The following is a 26,624-nucleotide window of genomic DNA, read 5'->3' on the forward strand; positions in this document are numbered from 1 at the left end:
CGAGACTCGTTCATTTTTTTAATTTTGTTTTTTCCAGTTTTTGTACAGCTGGGGGGGGGGGGGCTGCAGTCCTGCAATCCACTGGATACTAAGATAATTAGAGTTTACACAATATTTAAGACTATGTGATACTAGACTTATTCCTTGTAGCAGTCCTGAGCTGGACCCCCACAACCTCTGTTTGTTTACTGTGCAACTCTGAACTAATAACTTAAAAGGATATTGCTCCAGGGTTACCCCTGAAAAGGACTGTGTGTGTGCAGTGGGCTTATCTACATACTTTTTCCTCAAAGAAATGAATTACTAATTCCATATAATTTTTACACCTTTTACACTTCCCATCACCAGCACAGACACATTATTGTTAATGATTTTATCCTACTCTTTCACTTACCTTCAAATACTTAACCATCAGTATGTTGTTTTCTGTCACTATTACCTTCAGCATACTTCCATTTGTCTCCATAGATCTGCTGCCATTAACAACCCATAATCCTTTGCCATACAGCAGTATAGAAAAATATGAATATAAAATACATTAAACTGTAGCCTGCGTTAGATGGCATGAGGCCCTTACACCAGAAGTTGCTCTTCCTTACCTACAGAATAGTTCTATGATCAGTCTAACTGGATGAGGTGTAAAAGTAATTCTGTTATTATGAGGAAAGCAAATAAACTTGTTCAAAATTCTTTATACCATGCAGCGGCTTTCTAGGTAGTAGCTAAGCAAGGCAGAGTTATATGGCTTCATTTTAAGAGGGTTAATAAAGGAATGTTGTCATAAATCATTCTGCTATGTTTAATTTGTGAACAAGAAAGCAGCATATACTACATTTCTCAATTGAGTTAAGTAGAGAGAGTCAAGGCAGAGCAATATATTGGGGTAGTTGGCAAAAGTGTTGTATCTGCTGATTTGGGAAAGTAGGGGGATAGAGATAGAAATTATGTAACTCTTTCACACCTGCAGGTACACAGTTAATTAGGCATCATATTTCTGTGTGGTGGTACATGGGCAACACTTACCTGGGGTTCTGAGACCTGGACAAATTTAAATGTGAGAAATATTCCTTCAAGTGATCAGGTAAAGCAACTTTTAGCCTCATATGTTCAGTTTACATAATTTTTTCATATTTAAGCCACTTAATCTTATAACTAACTACCACAAGTTCAGTGCCACAGTTACGATACAGTGGCACTATCTGCGGTCTGCCATGAAAGTACAATAGGCACAGTAGACATATCTGGCTCTGTTCTTGCTCAAAGCCAGGATAAACTATATCCCTAAATGTGAATAAGTACCTTTTCATTCCTTATACCACCTTAGTCTCCCTTCTTAACTTACTTCCTTAATGCTATCAAATTCTCTTCCCTGACTTTCTCTCTAAATATACCACAAACCTGTTTTTCCCTCACTTCATTTTGCAGTTTCTATTTCTATTAGACTAACTTACCTTTAATTTCTCTACAAACTGTCTAAAATTTCTCTAGGTATTAAATGATTGCCATATACCTTGTATAATTTTTAACCAGTGTTTTTATATTATGTCTAATTTGTTATAATTATTTAAACTGCAGATGTTTTTGTTTTATTTTTGAAGATTGTACAATTGTTGTTCTTAAAATGTTTTATAATAATTTGAAGCTTTTCTCCCTGGGCCTCCACTGAAAATGGGCTTCTACCCAGTCAGACGTTCCTGGTAATCAAATATCAATAAATCAATATATAAATAAACTGAGAAAAGGCAGCCCACACAACTAGTGCTGAAAGCATGTTGTGGAACTTGGAGCAGTTAAAGTGTTAATGAGCTAAGGTGCACATTTGTGTAAGTTAGTTAGATTTAGGGAAAACATGGCCACTTGCATGTATTCTTTTAATGTGAAGGCTATAGAGTTATAACACTGACCATCAGGCTAAGGAACTCTGTGATTATTTTAATGTAAGCATTCAATAAGCAGGAAATTTTAAGAGGTTAAAGGGCATACATACCACATAGATATTAAATGGAATACAAATGACAGCTGTTTTATGTATCAAGGCTACTGATCAGGAAGTTTAAAAACATGTAGGGTGTTATGTAAAGTCCTTATTGGGTAGGCAGTAGTAGTGTAGATCTGAATATTAAGGTGGAAAATGTATTTTTGTCTTGATAGGATGACATAGGTGAAAAGTTATGCGGTACCAGGGGGAACATACTATGAAACATATGTCTAATAATCCAACAAATGATAACACATCTCTTACAGCCTTGTATTTATTCCAAACAAAACAATCCTTGACAACTATTCTTTTTTTAAATTTAAAGCCATTGTCCCTGCTACCTGTCCTGACTTCAGTGGACTGATGATTAATAACAAGAAAACCTCAATGTTTTTTATATGTTATTGATCATTACCCCATTGAAGTCAGGAGATGTGACAGGCACAATGTCTTTACATTAAAAAAAAATATATAGATGCTAACTTCTGATGTATGGCTGTTGCACCCGAGGAAGTAATAAGCACATTTACTTTAAAGGCATTTCAAACTAGGTCTCCACATTTTGGAATTCATTCGTTTAACCTTTAATGTACACAGCCTGTAGAAGTCTCTTTGGTGGGAATTCAATAAAGCCTACATGTGTTTTTTTTCGTGTAGGCATCGTGCTGCGAAGCTTACATGGGCGAGAACATACTGAGATTCAGTAAGCGCTGCTGAGCATTGCTCACACACTTGCAAACAGGGAAATTTCTGTGGCATGCAAATTGCCTCATAAGCAGGTGAATCTCATGCAAATGAGGCAGGTACAGTGATCCAACAAACATAAAGGCATCTGTTCAGACCCCGTGTCAGTGTCCATAGTGTATGTGGAAAAATTCCATGTACAAGAGTCTAGACAGAAAAAAGGGGAGTGTAAAACTGTAGAAATGTGGATATAAATCCCCTGAAGATGTTATACTACATACACATATGAGCAAAAGTATTATGCTGGAAAGATTAAGGGAATAATATAATTTTTTTTATAATCTTGGCATGTTTGCACTATGTGCCAGAGTGTGCAAACATGCTTAATAGAAAAAAAAAATAGGAAAATAAAAGAATTTTATACCATGTGACAGAAATGTATTACTGGACTTTGCGTGGGGTCCCTACAGTGGTGCATTGCTTTTGTTGCTAAGGTGATAGGGCTATGAGCCGTGTAGTTTCCAGGCTGTCAGCATGGATATGTATGCAAATGAGGTGGATTTACTGAATAGCAGAAAGGAGTAATCATGTCTGCATATCCCCTTTGTGTAGGCTCTTAGACCATGTTGATGTTTACACAGGATGCAGCTGACATCAGGGGGGGTGTCTTCTCACTTCTAGGCTCTTTTAAGCTTAGGTGCACGTGTTTGAGCAGCATGTCACCTGGCTGAGCATGTTCGTATGGAAAGACCACCCAGGAGACTAATGACGTAGACAGCAATTCCTTAAAACTGGATGCATTCAATTATTAATTCTGACCTTTGTATAATCTATGCTGCATAACACAGAGATGTGTGTGGCAACATGCACTGAAATAGGGCCATTAAATGATGTTAATTATAGTATAGGCAGGTGGAATGCATCATATTTAGCCAATCACACATTCTGGACCTACAGCAGAGCTGTATAAAGTATGCATACACCCTACATTCTGATTTTCCCCCAATACTCTGGATCATTCGACTACAGACTTGGGAATTTTAACTGAGATAATGCTAGGGGCTGCTGCAGGTCTGCTACATTGGTATGTGCTAGATGCTGAAGTCAATGCTGCTAGTGCTGCTGACTATAGGCTTAGGCAGAGAAGGAGAAGAGTGTTGAGGCCCAGGGTAACCATCCAGGAGCTACATGAGCTGGAGATCATAGAGCACTACAGGATGGACAGGGATATACAGCAAGAACTCAATGACCTCTGCCTTCCTCAACTCAGACCCAGAGCCAACAGAGGGGACTCCATCCCAGTGGAAACTAAGGTATGTGTAAACCTTAGGATACTAACTACAGGTACTTTCCAAAGATCAGCTAGGGACATGATGGGGGTCTCACAGGCATCTGCATCCAGGATAAGCCACCAGTTCCTGGATACCATGCTACCACATGCTAGTGAGCACATATCTTTTTTCCTCACCCCTGAAGTGAGGGCAGCAATATACAACACTTCTACTGTGTAGCACACTACCCTGAAGTACTGGGTGCCATAGATCGCACTCATGTACACATCAAGACACCAGCCAGTGAGGAGGGTAGAATCTACGTCAACTGCAAAGTGTACCACTTCAATTGCCAGGTAGCGTGCAATGCCCAGAGGATTATCCTGAATGTGTGTGTGCTGGCAGCCCTGACAGTTATCATGACTCCCATATCTGGGACACATCACAGGCATACCAAATGTTTGCTAGAGGGGACATCCCACACGGCCATTTACTTGGGGATGCTGGCTACCCCCTGGAACCATGGATGATGACACCCATCAGAAATGCACACACACCCATGGAAGAATGCCATAATGAGGCACATGTACAAACTAGGAACATCATAGAGAGTGTGTTTGGGCTTCTGAAGTCACGGTTCTGGTGCCTAGATATATCTGGTGGAGCTCTGCACCACTTTCCAGTGACATGTGCACATATGTTCACAGTATGTGCATTGTTACACAATCTGATTCTGGGGAAACAGCTGCAGCAGGATCAGCAAAGGGAAGGGATACACAGCCCCCCACCAGTGCCTAGGTCACCACAGCCACAGTCACAAGATGACTCCGAGGTGGAACCCCCTGCTGATATCCATGTAGGCAGACATATGCATGCTCAGTACACCCTGGCTTTGGCTAAGAAACAATTCATAGCATATTCACTGACAACCTAGGGAATCTAAGGACTGACATCTTACTGCTACTTACATACATATATTAAAATTCATGCCAGGCAACCCACACAACCTGTATCTATCCATGTATTGGCTGTGTATTGCTTGCATCAGTAAACTGAGAAAAATGTAAAACTGACAAAAAATGAAGTTCTATGGCACAGCAGAAATCAGTCCAAACGTAAGCAAAAATTAGTAATCCGATAGTAATCCAAATAATTTAATGAAGCACTTTTCATTATGGTAAATACAATAACTTCCTCAGATAACATTAAATTCAAAAATCCACATTTAAATTATATGTTCAAAAACCATGTGACAACAGTAAACCAACTAGCAGAGTGGGTACTTAACAATACTTTGCAATTAAGTTTCCTACTATATAGAATTAAAGAGATACTATAAATAAAAATTTTCTGTCATATACATCAATATAAAAAACATATAAAGAACTTATAACAACACATAATAGCATGCTGACACAATTGCTAATGTTATTTAAACTACAATTGTATAAGTAGAAATACACTAACATATACCTATAGTTCTAATAAAGATTGTTATCAAATAATTATATAATATTTTACCCGTTTAAACTTTTAAGTTTCAACAGGCACAAAATATTGCATGCTTCATTTAGTCCTGGGTTATGAAATGCATTTAAAGTTAACTGCCAAAATAACTCCAGTTCTTCTAAATGCAGTGTTGTAGGACCACCTCTTACATCCATTTGTATTTGGTCAATTGGTTTAAAAGTAAATGTGTGCCCTCCAGTCATTTTAGAATGTCTTGCCAGGGCATTGTCTATCTTGTTCCTATCAATGGCATAAACATGTTCGTATATTCTCTCATGCAATCTACGTTCGGTTTTACCTACGTAGAATGCTGTGCAGAATTTACACTTAGCTATATACACTACAAACCTAGAATTACATGTCAACTTAAAATTGAGTTGATATTTCTTATCATTGATGGTAAATGCCCTTCCTGAATCAATCAGTCCACAAAATCTACACATACCATAAGGCAACATACCAGCTTTCCTATTTACACCTCTAACATGTTTACTGCTTAACAAATCCTTAAGATTGCACCCTCTTCTAAACACTATTTTAGGTGAAGAGTCCAATTTTCCTACCAAAAATTTGTCGTTGACTATTAATTCCCAATTTTTATATATATAATATGGGAAACTGCTGAACTATCCAAATTAAAGGTAGTGATAAAACTAGACTTATAACTGAGTGAGGTACTCATTTGAGACAATGTTATGTTTTGTACAGACAGTATATTCATTGTATTAGTAGATGCATTCTGAACATCCAAAACACCACCCCCTTTATATAAAATAGGGGAAATCACTCTGTTTTTTCTTTTGTATTGCACTTCCTCCACTAAATCATTGATTAAATCAATCGGATAGCCTCGTTTCTGAAACATATTACTTAAAAGTGTACATTCAGTAATGAAATCAGGCTCAAGGGATATTATTCTTGCTGCTATTATTAGCAGTCCCTTAACAATGGAGCGCTTCTGTGAAAAAGGATGAGCGCTAGAGAAGTGCAAAAAAGAATTGCAATAGGTCTTTTTTCTAAAAATATTAGAGACCAGCCTAGAGTTAACTACATCTTTAGTTAACTTAATATCTAAATAGTCAATTGAATCAGTACTGTAGTTAAAGGTGAACTCCAGAAATTCTGTTGTACTATTTAAATAGTCAACAAAAGCATTTGCTTGCCCAAAGTCTCCAAGAAAAACAACGAATATGTCATCCAAAAAATGGGTGTAATATTCTATGTTCGCCATGTGTGAAGGATTGTTAAAAATAAACTCTCTCTCCCAGTAAGCTAAAACTAAATTTGCCAAACTGGCACCACATGGCGAACCCCTAGCTATACCCGTCTTTTGTAAAAAGATTTCTTGATCTAACATAAAATAAATTAGTTATTGGTAAGAATATTTCTACTTATACAATTGTAGTTTAAATAACATTAGCAATTGTGTCAGCATGCTATTATGTGTTATTATAAGTTCTTTATATGTTTTTTATATTGATGTATATGACAGAAAAGTTTTATTTATAGTATCTCTTTAATTCTATATAGTAGGAAACTTAATTGCAAAGTATTGTTAAGTACCCACTCTGCTGGTTGGTTTACTGTTGTCACATGGTTTTTGAACATGTAATTTAAATGTGGATTTTTGAATTTAATGTTATCTGAGGAAGTTATTGTATTTACCATAATGAAAAGCACTTCATTAAATTATTTGGATTACTATCGGATTACTGATTTCTGCTTGCGTTTGGACTGGTTTCTGCTGTGCCATAGAACTTCATTTATTGCTTGCATCAGACAAAGTCAGCCCTGAACTAGATAGGTCAACTGCTACATTCACAGGATAAGTCTGTAACCTACATAGTACTTGTAAGGATTAGAGTGATATGGCATTGTATGTATGGATCTCCTACATTTATTCAAGAAAATATGTAAAGAAAGTATGTATTTGGACAGAAGTAACATCCACATGGGACTACAGATACCTATTCCACTGTCATGTGTCCTTTAATATTCACTGGGCCTCATGCATGGAATATTCAGTATGTCAGTCAGGGAGATGTTACACAGTGGGGCTACATGATATTTGCACTACTGTGTATCCCAGCAGAACATGTGTTTTTCCTCCACCCCCAACACAGCAGTGTTCCCTTATACATGCTTTAACAGTAACTCATCAATGGTATATCAGCAGTCCAGGCAGTCACACAGAAATTCCTCATACATTCTATGTCTTACTTAATGCAGGAATAACAATGTACATATTTATGCTATTGATTGTGTGATGAATGAGCCTTCTCTGTCAGATATCTTTTGTGGCTCAGTGGACTAGGGAAGTTACATGTGTGATAGCACTGATGGTTCTAATCTAGAAGCATCCACTTCTTTTGGATGTGTGGTATTACTATGTTGTGTTTTACAGTCTGTCAGTCTGTGTGTGGTGTAATTTTATTAACCTCTGTCACATAATAATTACATCAGACAGCTGTAGAATGTCATAGACGATGAGTGATGTGCAGCACTGCAGAAAGAGGGACAGATGTCACTGCTTGGAGCACACACAATCCCAGACTGGAGTACAAGTAGATGTGGGCTGGTGTCATTTTATATGTAGTGAGAATCCCTCTGGGTATGCTCATACACTTAAACAGAACACAATTCTGTTGCTCCTTGCTCAAAATGACCTGTTATATATAGATATGTCAGTATATACATACGTATATGTATACATATCTGTCTGTCACTGTCTCTCTCTCTCCCATAAATAGTATATCTATGTATGTACATATATATATATATATATATATATATATATATATATATATAAATATATATATATATATATATATATATATATATATATAGCTATAGATATATATACAAAAATGTACATCACTGTCTCTCCCCGTAAATTTACATAGCACACACACACACACACACACACACACACACACACACACACACACACACATATATATATATATATATATATATATATATATATATACAAACACACAACTACATTAATGTATACATCCCTGTCATATACATAAATGTGTGTGGATGTTTGTATTGTCCTACATACCCTGGTAATGATGAGTAAAGCTGCACTATCACACATACACAATGTTACTTAAAGGGTACAAAGTAAGGGCTCCACAGTACAAAATGCACTTACTTACAGACCCCTGTGCCTGCTGGATGTTACCATACACCAACAGGTGAGCAGGTGGGGTAATATATAATTTTGTATATGCATTGAAAGGGAACATTGCTCCTGAACACTTGCTTGCCCATCCAGTGGAAACAGACACATATGGCCAAAATGGCAACTGTAGCCACATAGCTTGCATAAATAGTTATTTGAATGCTAGGCTACTAGATGCAGATAACAGGAAGAAGTAATATTACTCTGCAGGCCATAGATTCTGTTCAACACAAGCCTAGTTTATGTAATCTACACATAGTTTGCCTGCAGTCATGTATAAAACACACAAACTGTGATGCATGTGATAACTACAGTGATCTATAGTGTTCCAGACCTAGGTAATTAGGGGTTCTAATCTCACTCCAAGCCACTCAGTGTGTGTGTGAGTGTGTGTGTGTTGGTGTGCATACATGAATTTCCTTGTAAAACAGCTAAGAACCCCTCATTGAATATTGAACTGTAATAGCGCTGCACTTTTTGGCCCTGTAAGTTGGTCCCACCCTCCAAACTGCTCTCTTCTACAACATCTGCTGATGTCATATACCTTAAGAGTACCAACTGCCATGTCAATGTCAGACTTAAACTGTGGTACATGCAATAAGTACTGTGATCCAGTAGACAGGGGTTCAAATCTCAATTCACACCACTCACTGTGTATGTGTGTGTTGACGTGCATGCATGCATCTCCCTGCAAAACATCTGAGAATCCCTCATTGAGTACTAAACTCCAATGGTACTGCACTTTCTGGCCCTGTAAGTTGGTCCTGCCCTCCCCACTCTCCTCTTCTACAATGCCTGCTGATGTCAAATACATTAAGACTACCAACTGCTGTGCTAATGTCAGACTTAAGCTGTGGCATGTGCAAAAAGTACTGTCATCTCTAGTGTATAACACTAGATAAGTAGGGGTTCTAATCTCACTCCAGGCCACTTGGTGTCTATCTCCATATGGCATAGATATGATCAACTCAGTGACTTAGACAGAAGTTGAGTTTTGCAGTGTTTTGGTTGTAGCAGGTGATGTGGGCCTCCAGATGCCTGACTGGAACAAGGCCTGCTGATGTCAGCAAGCATAAGATGTCCTAAAGAGATGATAATAGTAGTGGATTTGAGGTGTGGTGCATGCATTATGTACTGTGATGCGTAGTGTGTACCATTAGATAAGTAGGTGTTCTTATCTACTTATAGCCAACTTGGAATGTGTGTGTGTGCTGCGCAGTGTCCTGCAAACATTTACTGGAACTATTGCTATTCTCAATGTAGCCAGCTTTGTGTGTGTGGCTGTAATGGAATCATAGGATCTTTGAACTTTAGTAGCCTAATGACTGTTATATATTGCTGTTAGCTTAAACTTTGAACTTTGTGAACAGTGACTTATTACCTGAGCGAAGATTTTGAATCTGGTAATGTACTGTTTTCTCTGCTGTGTTCCACTGTACTCAATCTGATTTTGTGCCTCTGTCCTTCCCTTAAATTCTAATGCTCTGTTTGCACATACCCCCACTGCAAATCTATCCCTAGGCTACTCACTACCACTCATACTGAACTACCTCACTTAGGCTTTCTCCCCCTATTATAAGTAAAACACACGATCACCTTTACTAATTTTGCTATTTGTTTCCTCTCCCTTAAAGCTCACTACTGCTGCATCTGTCCTATCCCAGGTGTCCTCCATTGTTGTACAAAATATCCTGGCTTCCCCTGAAAGAACTACCTAAGGGATCCTACAGTATTTTATGTAACCTTTCAGCCTCCTCCCAAAGAACTTCTACAACGTGTATGTACTTTTACTTGGGAAATGTGTCTCACTCTGTTTTACTGCTGTATAATTAAGTCAGTGTGCACTTGCTAGCAGCTTACCTCGGCATCAGTCCGCTCTTTATTCTCCAGGCCCCTTCTTACTCTCTCAGTCCATCCCTGTAGTTACCGAATTTGGATTTCTCCACTGTCCATCATATTTTAATTAAAATACTTAAAAGTGTTAACATTTCTAAAGCCTGTTAGTTTTAATGTGTACTGCCCAATGTCAGTACCTACCCCAGTACATTTTCTTAGCTTTTTGATACACCTATACAGTGCAGTAGTGCCCTATCCTCAGGTATCCTCACCTTAGTTAGTTCCTTATCCAACTGATTGTTTTTTGCTGGTAATCTCTTTCTTCTTGGCTCTACCTGCTCTGTTCACCCTGCAGGCTCACTGTGCTCCCCTACCCTACTCCCAAATTCCCCCCATCCCCACTACCTCTAAACTCAAACTCTAATCACCACACCCACTCTTCCATTATCCAATTAAAGTTAACACTCTCCACCCATTATAATTTCTTATAACCCATGCCACCTACTACACCTTATCCACCTCACTCATCTTATAAAAGCTAGTACAATCCAGCCCATTAGGTACTCATTTTAAAAATTTTCCTCCATTACTTCATGTACCTTCTTTTTTCTTATTATAGCCCATCCTACTGTCTACTCAACTAACACTTTCCCATAGCTGAACTCCAAACCCATTATGTTTGCTAAAGCCGCCTTCTACACAACCCACATACTTCTTTTTCTTACCTTATCCTACATCTTTTACGTCACCCACCCTCTTATTTGCAGTCACCCCCCTACTTGCCATATAACAAACACACTTCCCCCACAACCCATACACACATCTATCTTCATATCCCCCATCTATATCCCTTACATAACAGTCTGCTTACTCCCTACAAACTTGCTTCCACCTTCAAATACTCTATTCCTACTTGAATCAGTCCTACCTCCACAAATCTCTTTAGCACTCAAATCTGACACTAAACAGTGGTTGGGAGGGTGGCCTAATGGTTAAGGTGTTTGCCTTCCAAACACAAGGTGCAGGGTTTGAGTCTCACAATGGATAATTGGCTAGGCTTAAAATGGCTCGCAAGAGCAGTTAGCTTAGTACTAACCTATGAACAATCCAAATTCCTCACTTTCTTTATTCATCAACTTACTACCATCTTCTCTTTGGTGACATACACCCTAACCCTGGCCCATCCACCCCTCCCTCTACAGCAAAGTCCATTCTATTCACTTCACTGAATGCACAATGTATTGCTAATAAAATCCCCAATCTCCATGCCTGGCTTCTCTGTAATCAACCAGATATTTTGTCCATCTCTGAAACTTGGTTAAAATCCCACATAAAGGATTCTGAAATAATACCTCCTAACTATTCTATTATCAGAAAAGGCAGAACTCACAAAAAGGTGGAGGTGTGGCCCTTCTCTTCTCATCCTCCCTCTCAGTTACTCCATATACTAAAGCTATTCCCCAATTTGGTAACGCCGAATTAATCCTAGCTCTACTACAAATAAACACAAAAGCGTATGTATAGCCTCCCTCTGCATTCCTCGTGGAGACATTATCCCAGTACTTGAAAATATTCTCTCCTGGTTCTCCACAAACATCAACAATGAGACCATAATTCTAGGTGACATGAACATAAACTGGACATCCATTCAAGCCCCAACAAACTCCATAAATATAAATCTCTATAATTTCACTCAGCTAATCAAATCCATAACTACACCCTCCAGAGAATACTCCTCTGATAGCACCCTAGATTGGATTTTAGTCTCTCACCCTCATATCTTTGACAGCAGTACTCTTCCCAATCCACTTAGTGATCACCTCCCCACTTTCACACATTGCCTTTCCTCCCCCATACAACTATCACATAATTATATAACCATATGATCCCTGAAAAATTTGGATCCCAATACCTTCTCAAACTCACTAAAAGCCACAAACTGGAGCCCTCTAAAAAGTCTCCCCTTGGAAAATGCCATCTCTTACTTCAACACAATATTTATAAACCTTGTAGATATCTTTGCCCCTTTGCAAGCAAACAAAGAGAATTAAAAGTAAAACTGCCCTTGGTTAACTAAGAATACCCTAGCCTCCATGTGCCTCTGAGACAAAGCTTGGAAAAGCTACCAAAAAAAATAAAACTACTACCAGCCTTAATGAATACAAAACACTTCAGAACAAAATCAAAAAGCTGATTATAGCAGACCACAAAGCTTACTTCTCCATACTCCAATCTAGCTACAAAACAAATCCTAAAAAATTCTGGAACAGTATTTCCTCCCTCCTCAGAAAAGAAAACCGCTGCCCTGATCCAAATGCCTCTGACATGGATTTAGCCACCCAATTTAACTCTTTCTTTATCAAATCCATAACCAAATTAACATCATCCCTCACTAATAAACCTACATCCTCTCCTCCACCATCCCCTACCCCTTCTTCCTCAAGAACCGTAACCCCTGAATCCCCTCCTTTCTCTATAAAACCCTTCCCCTTAACTACTATAAAAAATCCTGCACAACCTGAAACCATGTTTCAATGATTCTGACAACATTCCCTCATACTTTCTAAAGATTGCTGCAAATGTCATCACCTTCCTCATTTGCATTCTAATAAATAGATCAATTCAAGAAGGCCACGTACCTGAACTTTGGAAAAAGGCCTTTATTATTCCCCCTCACAAAGGTGGCAACAATAACAGTATTCCAAATTTTTGACCTATCGCCATCCTATCCCCCATCTCTAAACTTCTTGAAAAATGTATTCATCTACAACTTTTGCCCTGTCTCATTGACAATCACCTTCTAACCCCCACACAACATGGATTTAGACCTGGCCACAGCACCAACACCACTTTCCTCTCCTTCCTTGAAACTATTAATAAAGCCTGTGACTCCAGCTGTATTGTTTCTACTCTACTCTTAGATCTCTCAAAGGCCTTCAATACTATCTCTCACAACCTTCTACTAAGCTCTCTAATCTAAATCTATCCCTCTCCTCTTACCTGGTTTACTAGTTATCTTTCCCATAGACAACAAGCAGTAAAATGGAAAAAAAGCCAGCTCCCCATTCCTCAATACCCAAACTGGTGTACCACAGGGCTCCATACCAGATCCCCTCCTTTTCAATATTTTCATAAATTACTTTCACCATTCAGTCCCTAATGCAAAACTCACCCAATACCCAGACAATTCAACTATCATCTGTTCTGCCACTTCCATCCCCATCCTTATCAAACTGACCCAAGATGCCTTCAACACCACAGAACAATGGATGTTAGACAACCACCTAGCACTCAATGCATCCAAAACACAACTTATGATATTCACCCCATCTAAAACAACAACCATAGACAAAAACTCCTTCTCCATAACCAGCCGGTGCAATACATCTCTCAAATTAGTTTCTGAAGCTAAACATCTAGGTGTCTTGATTGATAACCAACTTAAGTTCGACTCACACCTGCATACAAATATTACAAAAAACATCAGAAATGTGGCATGTTCTACCGCCATAATCCCTATCTCATTCCCTCTACCACATACCTTATCCTTTCTCAATTATATGGTGCCCCACTCCTCACTAAACTACAATCCACTCTTAAGACAAAACTCTCAGGCTGTTACAATAATGCCACTGTAATGCCATCCATAAACTACACTGGTTAGAGTTGCCAACTATCTCACCTACATTCAACTTATCCAAGTTCATAAAGTCATCTTCACTCCCTCCCTCTACCTTTAAAATGCACCTTCCAGAAAGACTCTTAAGATCCAACAACCAGAGCCTAATTGAACTGCACAAAACAGCCCGCCCTCCAGGAAAAAAATGTTTGCCCTTTGCCCTAGTATGCCTTTGGAACTCCCTACCACCACACATCTGTACCACCACAAGTCACTCTACCTTCAAAACCATACTCCAATTACATCTACAATCTTGCTGGGAATGCTCCTGCTCCCATCTCACATAACATCCTTACTTCTTACCTTCCTCACCCCTCCCCTTTTTCTCCCTTCTCTCTTCTCTCAATCAATTTCTCCCCCCATCTCACATCCCCACTAACACTATATGTACCCCTAGTGTTCATTGCCCAGCTGTCTTTATAGCATGAATAGATATATTTGTAAATATTTGTACATACATACATACTTATATTTTATACTTATTTTGTTGATTTTTATACTTAATTGTGAATTTTCATTAATGTTTTATATGTACTACTGTTCTGCTATGTAACTTACAATCTGTTGTTCATGAATGTTGTCTGTATGGAGCTTTTCGCCCCAGGACTCCATTGAAAATGGGTTCTTCTTGGCCCAATGGATCATCCTGGTAAACCCACTGCAAATAAATAAAATAAAAATAATGGCCCTTGAACCCTAACAATCCTAGCCAAGTGTTTACCCTTATTTACACTATCAGCAAATATTGCCCCTGTCCACAAGGGCACAGGCAGAAGCCCTGTGGTGAAATGACAGTCACCCAGTCAATCATACAGATGGTATCTGACGAGGCCGAATGAGATGATCTGTTTGCCATTAGGTAGGATTCTGTTTCAAAGGTGTGTTAAAGTCTGCTAGACAGATTCTCCCACCAGCATATATTAGCAATGTCACATACCAGGTTAATGTCCTTACAGTGAGTAATCTGTGTACCATACCACCTACAGATATACAGCAATCAAGCAGGGTTACACATTGCCCCATATGCAAGGCAGAGATCACCTCTGAGTAGTCTATATGCTACAGGCTACAGTAACAGTGATTTAAGATGATTCCCCATTGAACAGATACTGAACATGTGAAGTTCCCTTGTGAGGGACCATTGTGTTGTGTGCAATTGCAGTAGTGCTTGGAAAAGTACCTTACCAAATGGCCATTGCACTCAAATATTGGCATGCTGAGGGAAGAGTACATGGAGGTTATGAGTATGTCAGTTTCAGGTGACTGTGCCCTCACTTATGATATATGATTCCTGTCTTCCACTGGGGAGACATGGTGATCTCATGTACATTAGGTATAAACCTGTGTGGCCAGGCCTGTGTGCCCAGGTCTATCAGCCCTGAGTATGTACATCAGGTACTGCTGCTGATGTGCTGCTTACCAGTAACATATGTGTTACTGATGAAAATTATACTACATATATATTTGCATGGAGTTTATGGCCATCAGTATGTCAGCAGGCATTTGTTCATCAATACCCTCTTGTAGGATATTGATGTAATTCACAGATTTCAGGACCACTCACAGTTTGCAGGCATCAGCCAAAGTTTTCAGCCACAGACATTCAATTTTCACTTGTATCACGGTTAAATGAATTCCAAGCAGTAGAGGGACCCAGGGCTGAGCTCTGTTGAACACTGCTGCTTACAGATCAGCTATTTGAGGCTGATACCCCTTATTCTGAGTATATGTTCCATCAATGAGCCACTTAGTGACCCCATAATGATATTAGCTTGGATGCCTAAGTGGGTGCTTTTGTCAATGATGCCTGAGTAGGGGACAGTGTCCTATGGCTTGGCTAAGTCCAGAAGTTTGTATGCCTTGATGTTCCCTCATCCAGGTCCTTGTTGACTGCCTCAGACATGTCCACCAGGTTTCACAGCCATGATCTTCCTGTCAGAAATCCAAACTGTGTACTGTCAACTGTTTGTAGATTACATATATGTTTGCTGATCAGCTCCATGATGATTTGCCCTGCAAACTTACAGATATAGCTACTCAGGCAAATAGGGCTATAGTTACAGTGGTCGGTGGATGCACCACCTCTGTGCAAAGGGATAACAGTTGCCATTGTCCAGTCAGCTGGGGTGCAGCCAATGGTTACAGTATGATTGCAAGGAGTTTCCAGTGGTGGTAGTAATCCTTGTTGGATCCCATGTAGGATGCAGCCTGGGATATTAGCATGTCTGATAGATGCTGTGTATCCCTCATAGACAGGCTAGTTATAACCTGCTCTGTAGATTTAGAAGGTATGTGACAGGTTATAGGAATGTCATGTGGCACATGTGGTGGGGACAGGGGAGTGAAGTTGATGCAGAACCTGTGGGACAACAGGTTAGCTTTGAGTACAGACCATTATGTGTGGTATCATTAAGTACGAATTCACTGACAATCTGGGCCTTTCCTCTGAAGTTACACATGTAACTGTACTGTGTGTTGTGGCTGTGCTTTGTGGGGGAGGCTAGTTTTGTCATATACTGTTTCTGCACAATGTCACAACAACACCATGTGCTTGTTTTAGCTGAGGAGGGTGTGCCTTCATTTTAGAAGGGCACACTCACATCAATTTTCACACAGCTATATCCACCTCTTATTGTACAGCTTGTTAATGGCCCTTGCCAACCAGGCAGGTTTGCTGTGCCATGAGGAGCTTGTTTTTCTCCTGTCAGGTACAGCTGAGTCTATGCAGGTGTACTGCTGCTTACATAAAGCATGGGTGTAGAGCTCTGCATACTTGCCTGTCCCATCTGAGGGAGGAGGTGCAGTCACGCTATGTAAACCATCCCATAGGAGGTAATAAATTGCTTTGTTGAAGTATGTTTCTGTATTTTCTGCAAGGGGAGGTTTAGGCCTGATACTTAGTTTTAATGAGACTGATCTGTGGTCAGATCTCACCAGGGAGGACCTCACAGTGGGGGGCTGCAGTCATCACCCATATTGGTAAACACATGATGCACTATGTTGGCACTCCTTGTAGGGAAGTCATGCTACTGGTCCAGGGCATTGCAGTTAAGGGCATGGACTAACCTTTGGGCAAGTGAGATTCAGCATGCAATCATGCCAACAGTACAGCAATCCAGCCAGCAGGCCTGGGATGATACTTGCATCTGTAACAAAACAGTGTTGTGATTACCAGGAGCAGGACCACAGCCTTGTCTGATTCCCGACGGATCTGTGAAAAGTTGAGGGAGAGGTAATGTAAACACCACTACATGTTGCACTATAACAGGGTAACACCTCCATATATCTCACATTTACAGTAGCTATTTTGTTAATTAATTTGGTCAAAATCTGAGCACAAGATTTAAACTGCAGTTAAACTCCCCCCCAAAGAAAAAACAAAAAACAAACACCTGACACCCTCATAAAAGTATGTACACCCTAACATTCTGAATGCTACAACATTCCAATTCTGATCAAACTAAGCCTACCTGGACTCTCCTCTGGCATGGAATCTGTGGCACCCACATCCACAATTTACAGTGTGATGGATGCCTGGGAGCTGTCATGTGTTCCTAGGTTCACCAGTAATTCCAAAGTGGCTGAGAGTGGTTGTTCTGCTGGAGGCCCTCCACCAGTGACACCATGATCCCTGGCCACATCTGCTGTTCTTCTGCATGCAGCATTTATCATATCTGTTGCACTGTGTTGAACCTACTCATATGTCCTGCTCTGGTGACCTATGGCATTAACATCATGGATAAGGTCAGTTCACAATGCTGGCCACTGTTTCATGTTTTGCCTTCCCCTGAACAGTAGGAGTTCATGGTGCTGATGGAGGTCTTCCAGGATTATATCATTGTCAGCATCTGTAAAAGGGGCATGGTGCCTTGCATACATGTTTCCTGAAAGACAAAAAAAGTGAACACATGCCAGGATCACATATGTGGGAGTACGTTATGTAGAGATACAGCAAGAACAGAATGGCTTGCAGTATCCACTGCTTGATCACACATGTCATATTCCACAGTGTACAAACATACTAAGGGTGTGGATACAGCTAAGATACTAGTGATAGTCAGCTATTTCCATGTGTGCCATGACAGATAATGCTGTATGATCATACACCCAACACTGGTGTCCATTGTAGCATCCTCCCTGATAATATGTTAAAACAACAGTTCCAAACAAACAGCAGTGTGCTATTGCAACCACTATAAAGGGACATTCCCATGAGACCAGTGTGCCACATTGACAATAAACATTCCAACCTTAATGTACTGTATATGTCCTCTGTAGGTGTAACAAATCTGGACATCAATGTCATGCCATCATTACAGTTCTAAGAAAGGCTTAATGCTGTAATCTCCAGTCCCCCTAAGTATATTCACACATAAGCATGATGTTGTAAACAAAAGGAATATACCTGATAGAATACAATACTCCTCTGTTGATATGTGCAGATATATAAAGTTTTTGGTAACACTTTTACTGTGTGAAGAAAGTCGCATACAGAATGGTTCCTCCTGCCAGCTGTTTGCCTTTTTAACATGGTTCTCATTACCACGTGATTGGCTCTTAACCAATCTGTGGTTATGAAATGCTAATTGCAGCCAGCACAGCTGATTTGCAGTATAATCAGCCAATGACATGCAACCACTGAACAAGATGCAAGGCCTTCGTGTAGATTAGAAGCCCTTTCTGATATGTTGTTCTGGATATTACTGGGGTCAAAAGACTACGTCATTGCAGAGAGTACATCTGTGGCAGCTACTTTTACATACAGATGTGTGTGCTACAGGCTGCAGCTGATGCTGCAGGTAATTGACATAGGCAGAGAGTGTGAACACTTTGGAGTACAACGAGCTGCAACAGTAACTGTGGGAGCTGTGGCAGCCTTGTTGTAGAGGCAGAGCCAGATTGAGGGTACCCATTCCACTGCAAATGAATGCATGTATTTAAGGTATGTTAGCCAATGGTATCACTAACAGAGTACTAGACAACATGTTTATTGTGTACTTGAGCAACATAGGGGGTAAATATAACATTATGTCAACCATTTGGGCAACTGCCAGGCCATGTGTTACATTATGGTAGCCATTTAGAATGTGTGTTGGCAGTCTGTTGGAAAACATGTTGGAAGCGGATGACAAGTGTTTAGATTTTTTGAGCCACAACAAATGGAGTACTTTCAAATGTAGAAGTTGTAGCCAGTGTGTTTGGTTATTAGAAACTGACACTGTTACTGTTAATAGGTTCAACATTAAAAGTTCCTTTCATGTTAACTGTAAGGCAGCAGGCATAGTTTATCTAGCATTGTGTCAAAAATGCCCAAGTTTTTATGTTGGAAAAACTGTCTGTCAATTCAGAGAGAGGATTTATGAACATTTATATGACATAAAAAAATAAAAAAGTTAGTAATTCCCTCTATTGTCATTTGAAGAATTTTCCTGACCACAGTTTTTTATTTTTAGAGCTTGATACAGTTTATAAGCAATATTGGGGGGACCATGGGGCGATCTTATCGAGTATAAGGAGTTGCTTTGGCAACTAAGGTTAAATGCCACAGTTCCCCTGGCTTGAATGAGTCTATTTTGATAGCTAGTGTGCTTAGACTCAAATCATATTATGTTTAAACGTGACATATATTTTAAATATAAAAGGTTGTAGACACATTATATTTATACTGTTAGTGTATTTTAATAGTGTTTATATAAAAATGTTTAGTATATTAACTCAATATTGTTTCAAGAATTCATTTGTTGGTATGTGGAGCAAACACAATATAGGTTATTTAAGTGAATTTTTTACTGACCCTTTAAGGGTTAATTAGGGTGGGTGTTTAAATAATTGACTGAATCCTAGGGTATTTAAACTGATTTTTTTAGATGTAACTTAGATGTGTTACAAGCTTATGAAAGCGCTCAATCCATTTGTTACTGGTGAATAAAGTGGAATTGGTGGAATTTTCCCTCTTTTTGCTGCTTTTTCAGAGGGTTTGTTTTTTTTTTTTTTTTTTTTTGTTGGTTACTGGTTGGTGTCTACAAGTCTGCTATGATCTATGATAAGAAACTAATGACAGGGTTCCAGATGGCACATCATGTTGGTGTGTGGGGGATAGTCAGAAGAGAGATGAGAGAAAAGAATAATGTAGTAGAGTAAGTAATATAACAAGGGAAAAATGAAAATAAATATGTTTAGATTTAGTAAAGTAGCAAGAAAGGAGTAGGAATGCTGCAAGTTTATAATGGATGCACAAAAAAACTGGATAAGAAAGAGTTAAATAATGCAAAAGGATAATTGTTAATTCAGGTGACAAAGTTAAAAGCAAAAAGAAGGTTGGGAGTAGAAGGGAGATGGCAACACCTGGCAGTAATGAAGAGTTACGCCTGCCACAGCTGGTGTGTCACTAGGCAGCCTCTACTATTCATATAGGGGTACAGGCCCTCTCCAAGTAAGGTGATAGACTTTCACGTAGTTATCTACAGGGGTTGGGATACTGTGGGAGGGGGACAATGTCATGTGAATTTCAGTTCAGATGAGTTAGATACTGGTGGGAAATGCACAATGGACAAAGAATTCAACAACAGCGAGGTGATAAATCAAAGAAGAGACAGCGAATACAGAGAGATGTGTACAAACGGACACAGAAGGAGTAAAAGGAGCTGCTGGAGAAGAATATGATATTCAGGAATTGTGGAAAGCAAGTTACATCTATAACCAAAATGGGAACTAAGGTTTGTTCCTGGAATGTGAAGAGGATCAAGTCCCATGGAGAGAAGCTTTTGATGTGTTTAATGAGGCAGAATGTAAATATAATAATGATACAGGAGACACATTTAAACGTTGCATAGCATGACAAAATAAGGAGGAAAGACATCAGCTGTTAGTCTATGACAGATATGGGGGGGGGGGGGACAATGCTGATGCTAGCAAGAAATGTACCAGAACTCCAGATGGAATACACTTTTAGGAGAGGAGACAGTTGCTTAACAGTATGGAAGGGAAAGATGGGTAATCAGAGGACTATGTTAGAGACCATTTGTATTCCTCCAAGAGCAAAATCTTGGACTGTCAACATGTGTGGTACATGTGGATCCAGAGCATGCATATTATAATGCAAAGTGGAAGAAATAGTCTAGAAATAGAAAAATCCTAGTCTGTGTAAATTCAATCTGTTACTCAGACCACACCAGATAGGATGGGTTTGATATTTAACAAGGAAAGTATTGAAACTTTGGAAGATTCCAAGTCAATGGATGTTAAATAAGGAATTTGTAATTTGGTAGCAGGGAGAGATCAATGAGAGGTTCAGAGTACAGACTGATTTATCATCACAGAAGTGGGAACAAAGTGAGATATTTGAGATATAACAAGGGAAAGAATCTTAGAGATGAATAATGCAAAGGAAGATAAACACAGAGAGCAGAGTAATAAGTTAAGGGAATTGCAGCTAGTGTGGCATAAGCACTCAGAGCAAGTAAAAAGAAATGTTGAAAGTTTTAAATCAGGAAATACAAGGAAAGGAGGGGGTGTTTTCAAGGGGACTCCATCAAATAATGTCTACCAGAGAGGTTAAGGTATTCACAGCTAGGTTACTATAACAGAAGGTAGAACTAAAGATACTTCATATGAGGAGAGAGAGGTCAGTGGAATTAGTGGAAGGAGAGAGTGAGATACTACAAACTTTAGGGAATATTAGCAAGTGTTATATGTTAGTGAGAGAAAGGGTGAAAATCAGTATGACGTCACAGAGGACTTCATGGTTAATTTAAAACTCCCAAGATTAGGAGAGTTGGTTCGAGAATAAGATAACTTATGGGGAGATAGACTTTGCATTAACAGGACAAAAAACAAATAAGGTACCTGGCGGTGATGGGATCCCAATATAAGTCTGGTTATTAGGGGCAAAAACGCATTTGTTGAAAGTAAGGAGGAACTTATTTAATAAGATTCCGAATGGGAAGGTCTTGTCCAGCCTCTTGCATAAAAGGAATAACAGCAGTTATAAGGAAGAAAGGAAGGGAAAGATCCTCTGGAATCTGCATCATATTGTTCTACTGCAGTATTAAACTATGATTATAAAACATTTATACATCATCTACATATGGTGCAATTTGTGGTTCCATATTTCTCCACATGCGCAAAGAAACTGGATAATGGCTAATAGGCTGACAGGGATCATGGCACAGCTGATAGACTTGGATCAGTGTGGTTTTGTAGAGGGCAGATGTACACATGATAAGATAATAAGAACATTAATGTTGATACATGATGCACAGATAAAACCAAAATTATTGTCCCCCTTGGCATCAGAGTGGAATGGTCATATCTGTTTTTGTGTTGGGAAAACTGGGGCTGTTGGATAAGTGGGTGTAAGCACTGAGGACTACACATACAGGGGGCAGTGGCACACATTAAGAATCTTGGAGCAGTTATTGGATCCTTTAAGTCTAACTAGAGGAATGAGGAAAGGTGGCCTGCTGTTTCCACTTTTATTTGCTGTGTACATTGAGCCACTTGCAGATAAGACAACTGCAAGTAAGAGGGTATCTGTGGAGAAATATGGAACCAAAAATTGCACTATATGTAGATGATGTAATAATATCACTGAGTAACCTAAAGAAGGATTTGGAGGCCCTGCTTGGTATATTGAGAGAGTTTGGAAAAATCTCAAGGTATAAAATAAATGAAATTAAGAATAAACTTTTAGGAATACATTAGGAGGAGCAAGAAAGAATAAAGGAAAGAAATATACAGTGATGAAGAAATGGGAAAATCAGATACTTAGCCATACTGTTGAAAGATACATATGGGGAGTTCCTCTTAGTGTAATTTTAAAGGAAATGATGGGAGATCCAAATAACATTTAGTGCTGGAAATTGCTTAACTTACAATTTGACCAGTGAGGCAGATCATACACTATCATGTGATATCACATCTATTAAACCTAGTGCAGATGTTTTGGACATAGAGGAAATCTATGATGAGACATTTTAGCTGGGCTGGGGAAAGAACTCAAGGAAATTGGAAAAAAATGATCTTACCTAAGGAACATGGGTGATCAGCAGTGATGGATCCAGGAGATTATGCTTCAGCGTCCCACTTATCTGTATTGATCCAGTTTAATTCAAGGAAGGAAGACATAAAATGGGCAAGGATGATAAAGGAGAAGAGCAGTTGACTGGGGGGATTAGACTTCACAGAAGCATTCCAGGGAAAGGAAGAAGTGAGAAATGAACCACCAGTGATAGATAAAATAAATAAAGAGATGAAGAAGATGTTTGCAAAACAGAGTCTGAAACAAAGGATACAGGTGAGCCTTCCTGCAGGAGGTGACAACAATGGAGATGAAGAACAATGGGAATGTGGGAAGAAGGATTGAATTTGGGATCAGGTATAGGGAAGATATAACAGTGAAGGGGGGATTACTGCAATGACAAGACGCAAGGGATCAATATGGATTACAATAAAGTCTATATCTGTAGTATATGGCAGCTTAGAATAGGGTTTAAACAAAAGAGAGACCAGCTCTAGTAAACTGGATAGGACAATGGAGGAATAACGGCTGGACCAGGACAGGGTCATAACACAACTACGTGGAGCATAGCTCTCAATTGGCCAGATTTTTGCCTCATATTTTTGGTCTTTTGTTCATATAATTTATGATTTTCTGGAAAATCATTGGGATGATCTGAGGACTGAACTCACTAAATAATGGCATACATTTGAGTTTCAGACTTCAAATCCTTCAGAAAATGCATGTTAATACAAACTATGTTAATCTAGCAACTTTCTAAGTTTATATGAGCAATATTTAAAATCTGTCCCTATTTTTGGGCCTTTGTCCCCCCATTTTGTCAGGCTTTGTCCAGATTTCTAGCATTAAGCAGTTGGGAGTTATGATATGGAGGAGATTGGCATTTGAGGTTGAGTGTAAATATAAAGATGTCAGAAAACTAAGGCATGATTGTGGACAAGAGATTACCAAAGAAAATGGAAATATATATTGGTAACTTGCTGGCAACTAATTAAATTAAGAAAGTTCTGAATCCTCACCTGGAAATATTTGCACAAATAATTTTACATTCCCAATAAAAAGCTAAATTATTACCAGGAGCTAATACAAATTGTTGGAGCTGTAATACCTCTCAAGTAGGAGATTTGAGTTATATCTTCTTGGACTATCTCGATCTGGTGAACTATACAAAAGGTGTAGATGAAATCATTAAAAACTTGAAGGTAGGGGGTGAAGATTTAGCACTGAGAAGATACTTTTAGGACCAGACTTCGATAAACAAGGTAAGGGAGATATGAAAGAACTGGTGGATTTAACTCTACTCTTAGGGATAAAAAAAATAACTAGGCAATGGAAGCAGAAAATAATATCAGAGGTGAAATACTAGATTTGATAAATAAACTCAAGGGGCGAGGAAGGAAAATTATGGCGAGAAAGGTTAAGAAAGTGAGGAGAAAAATGGAGAAATTGGGTAAATACATCCAGGAAATCTTGAGATAAATACAGGACAAGGAAGAGTGTGAAGACATCATTCAAGAGAACAAAGTGGTGTACATGCTGCAAATATGTTAAGGTTATGAGGTTAGTTTCCCTATATTAGACATAAATAAGTAAAGAATTGTCAGTGGGTACTAACTACAAATGGTAATAAGAAAGGTTACGGCCAGAGATAATGATAATGCGCAGAACCATTTGGAGGGTTTAGTTGATGGGGAAAGTGAGGTGTGATGTGAAAAATCTGGAAAGGTAGGGTAAAAGTTGATGGACTTTAAGAATAGGGTTAAGTTAAGTAATTGAGACGAGTAGGATAATGCTGGGGCAATTCCAAAAGGGTTTTCTTTGCACTGTATATTTCCATAAGTCTCTGTTATTGTTACAGATCTGAGTAAGTATTACTAGACAGAGGGTCTTTTTGACAGCATAAATATCCATGTGTTTAAACTGTTACCTTAGTGATTAGCAGATTGATATTACATTTCTCTGTTTGATATTTACTGCAGGCTAGTGGGAAAGGTTGCATGTATAAATTTAGTAATTTATTATTTGCAGAACTCAATGTTATAGTTAGTCTACTATTATGAAGGGTAGGCAGTGTTTAATTATTCTTTGTATTTGATGTTCAGTTGATTTACTTAATGAAGCAGATGTTTTAATAAAAATGCCAGGAATACATGTAGAGGTTTCAAAGTTATGATTCTTGACATTTTTTAAGTGCTGTTCCACTTCTTTCCCATACTAGAACAACCACGGCGCAGGCTATCTATAGAGGGGTGGGGGGATTTTCCAGGGAAAAAGTCTGGAGAAAGGGATGAAAACAGCTCTTAAATGTGGGCTTGCACAATTTTGTAACCTCAAAATTAAATTATCATAATTTTGAGAGACAGATAATCCCTCTCTCTCTTTTCCCATCTGTCTATCTATCTACACACATTTGTGTGTTTATGTGCACATATTTATTTAGATGTGTGTGTGTGTGTGTGTGTGTGTGTGTGTGTGTGTGTGTGTGTGTGTGTGTGTGTGTGTGTGTATTCTGCTTGCATACCCATAAGTGCCATATGATGCACTCTCTTATAATACCCTGTATATGGTCATATGTTCATTCTGTTCCATGCTACACACTGTTATGTTATATTTTCCACATGCATGTGGGCACTTTTTCATGTAATATGTACTGAAGTATATCATTGTACTGCTGCTTTGATTATAAGTGTGGGATACAGATGCAGCATATCACTTAGTACTTTTGTAGGTTTGTTATGCTGCAGTATGTTATTTCAAGTCCAAACAGAGAATTAATGCATTGTCTAGTAATGAATAACATTTCTGATGGTTATTCATAGCCCCCCCCCCCAACATTACCATTTCTATACTGGCAGTAATATGGTAAACCTTACTGTTACTGGTTACTTCTAAGCTGACTCATGGTGTACTATGTGAAAGGGCTGTAATGAAAGTTAGTAAGATAATGGGGTGCACAGAATATGGAGTCTTATGGCAAACATATACATAGTTGCATTGGTATAATTAACCACTATTAATTGAAGGTTGTCTTCATCATTTATAACATCATTTTATATCTTTAAATTGTATACTCATAGGTTCATAGCTATCCAATAGGCTAACAATCACTGGGGCATTTGTAAGCCTAGCCAAGCATCCCAAATGCATCTTGCAAGTTTATGTGCTGGCCTTTGTAAGTCTAGCCAGGCTTTTTAAATGTATCCTGCAAGTTTATGTGCATTAAAGGCTATTTTAAGGGGTATATGCAAACTAGGACATGTTTTACAGGCTGTCTCTGTTCATTAGAGAGACAGGTGCTAGATCCAGGGTATATTTCTGATTTCTCATCCACTGGTCCAGGTTTGTCTTGATTAGGGTAAGGGAAGAGCTCTGCTTCATGTGGATGGGAAGCCTGTTCCAGAGGTCTATATTATTTGACTGAAATTGTAAAAGTTCGAACATCATATGGTCGACACCAT

The 26,624-nt window shown here is 38.9% G+C and overlaps 1 long non-coding RNA gene across 1 annotated transcript in view; it reads left to right on the forward strand.

The window, feature by feature from the left end:
* The window catches only part of LOC122796658, a 361,416-nt gene that overhangs the window by 318,316 nt on the left and 16,476 nt on the right, over positions 1-26,624 (forward strand). The window lies entirely within an intron of this gene.

Source organism: Protopterus annectens, chromosome 3.part0 (genome assembly GCF_019279795.1).
Source record: "Protopterus annectens isolate FY-2018-M chromosome 3.part0, PAN1.0, whole genome shotgun sequence".
Classification (NCBI taxonomy): domain Eukaryota; kingdom Metazoa; phylum Chordata; order Ceratodontiformes; family Protopteridae; genus Protopterus; species Protopterus annectens.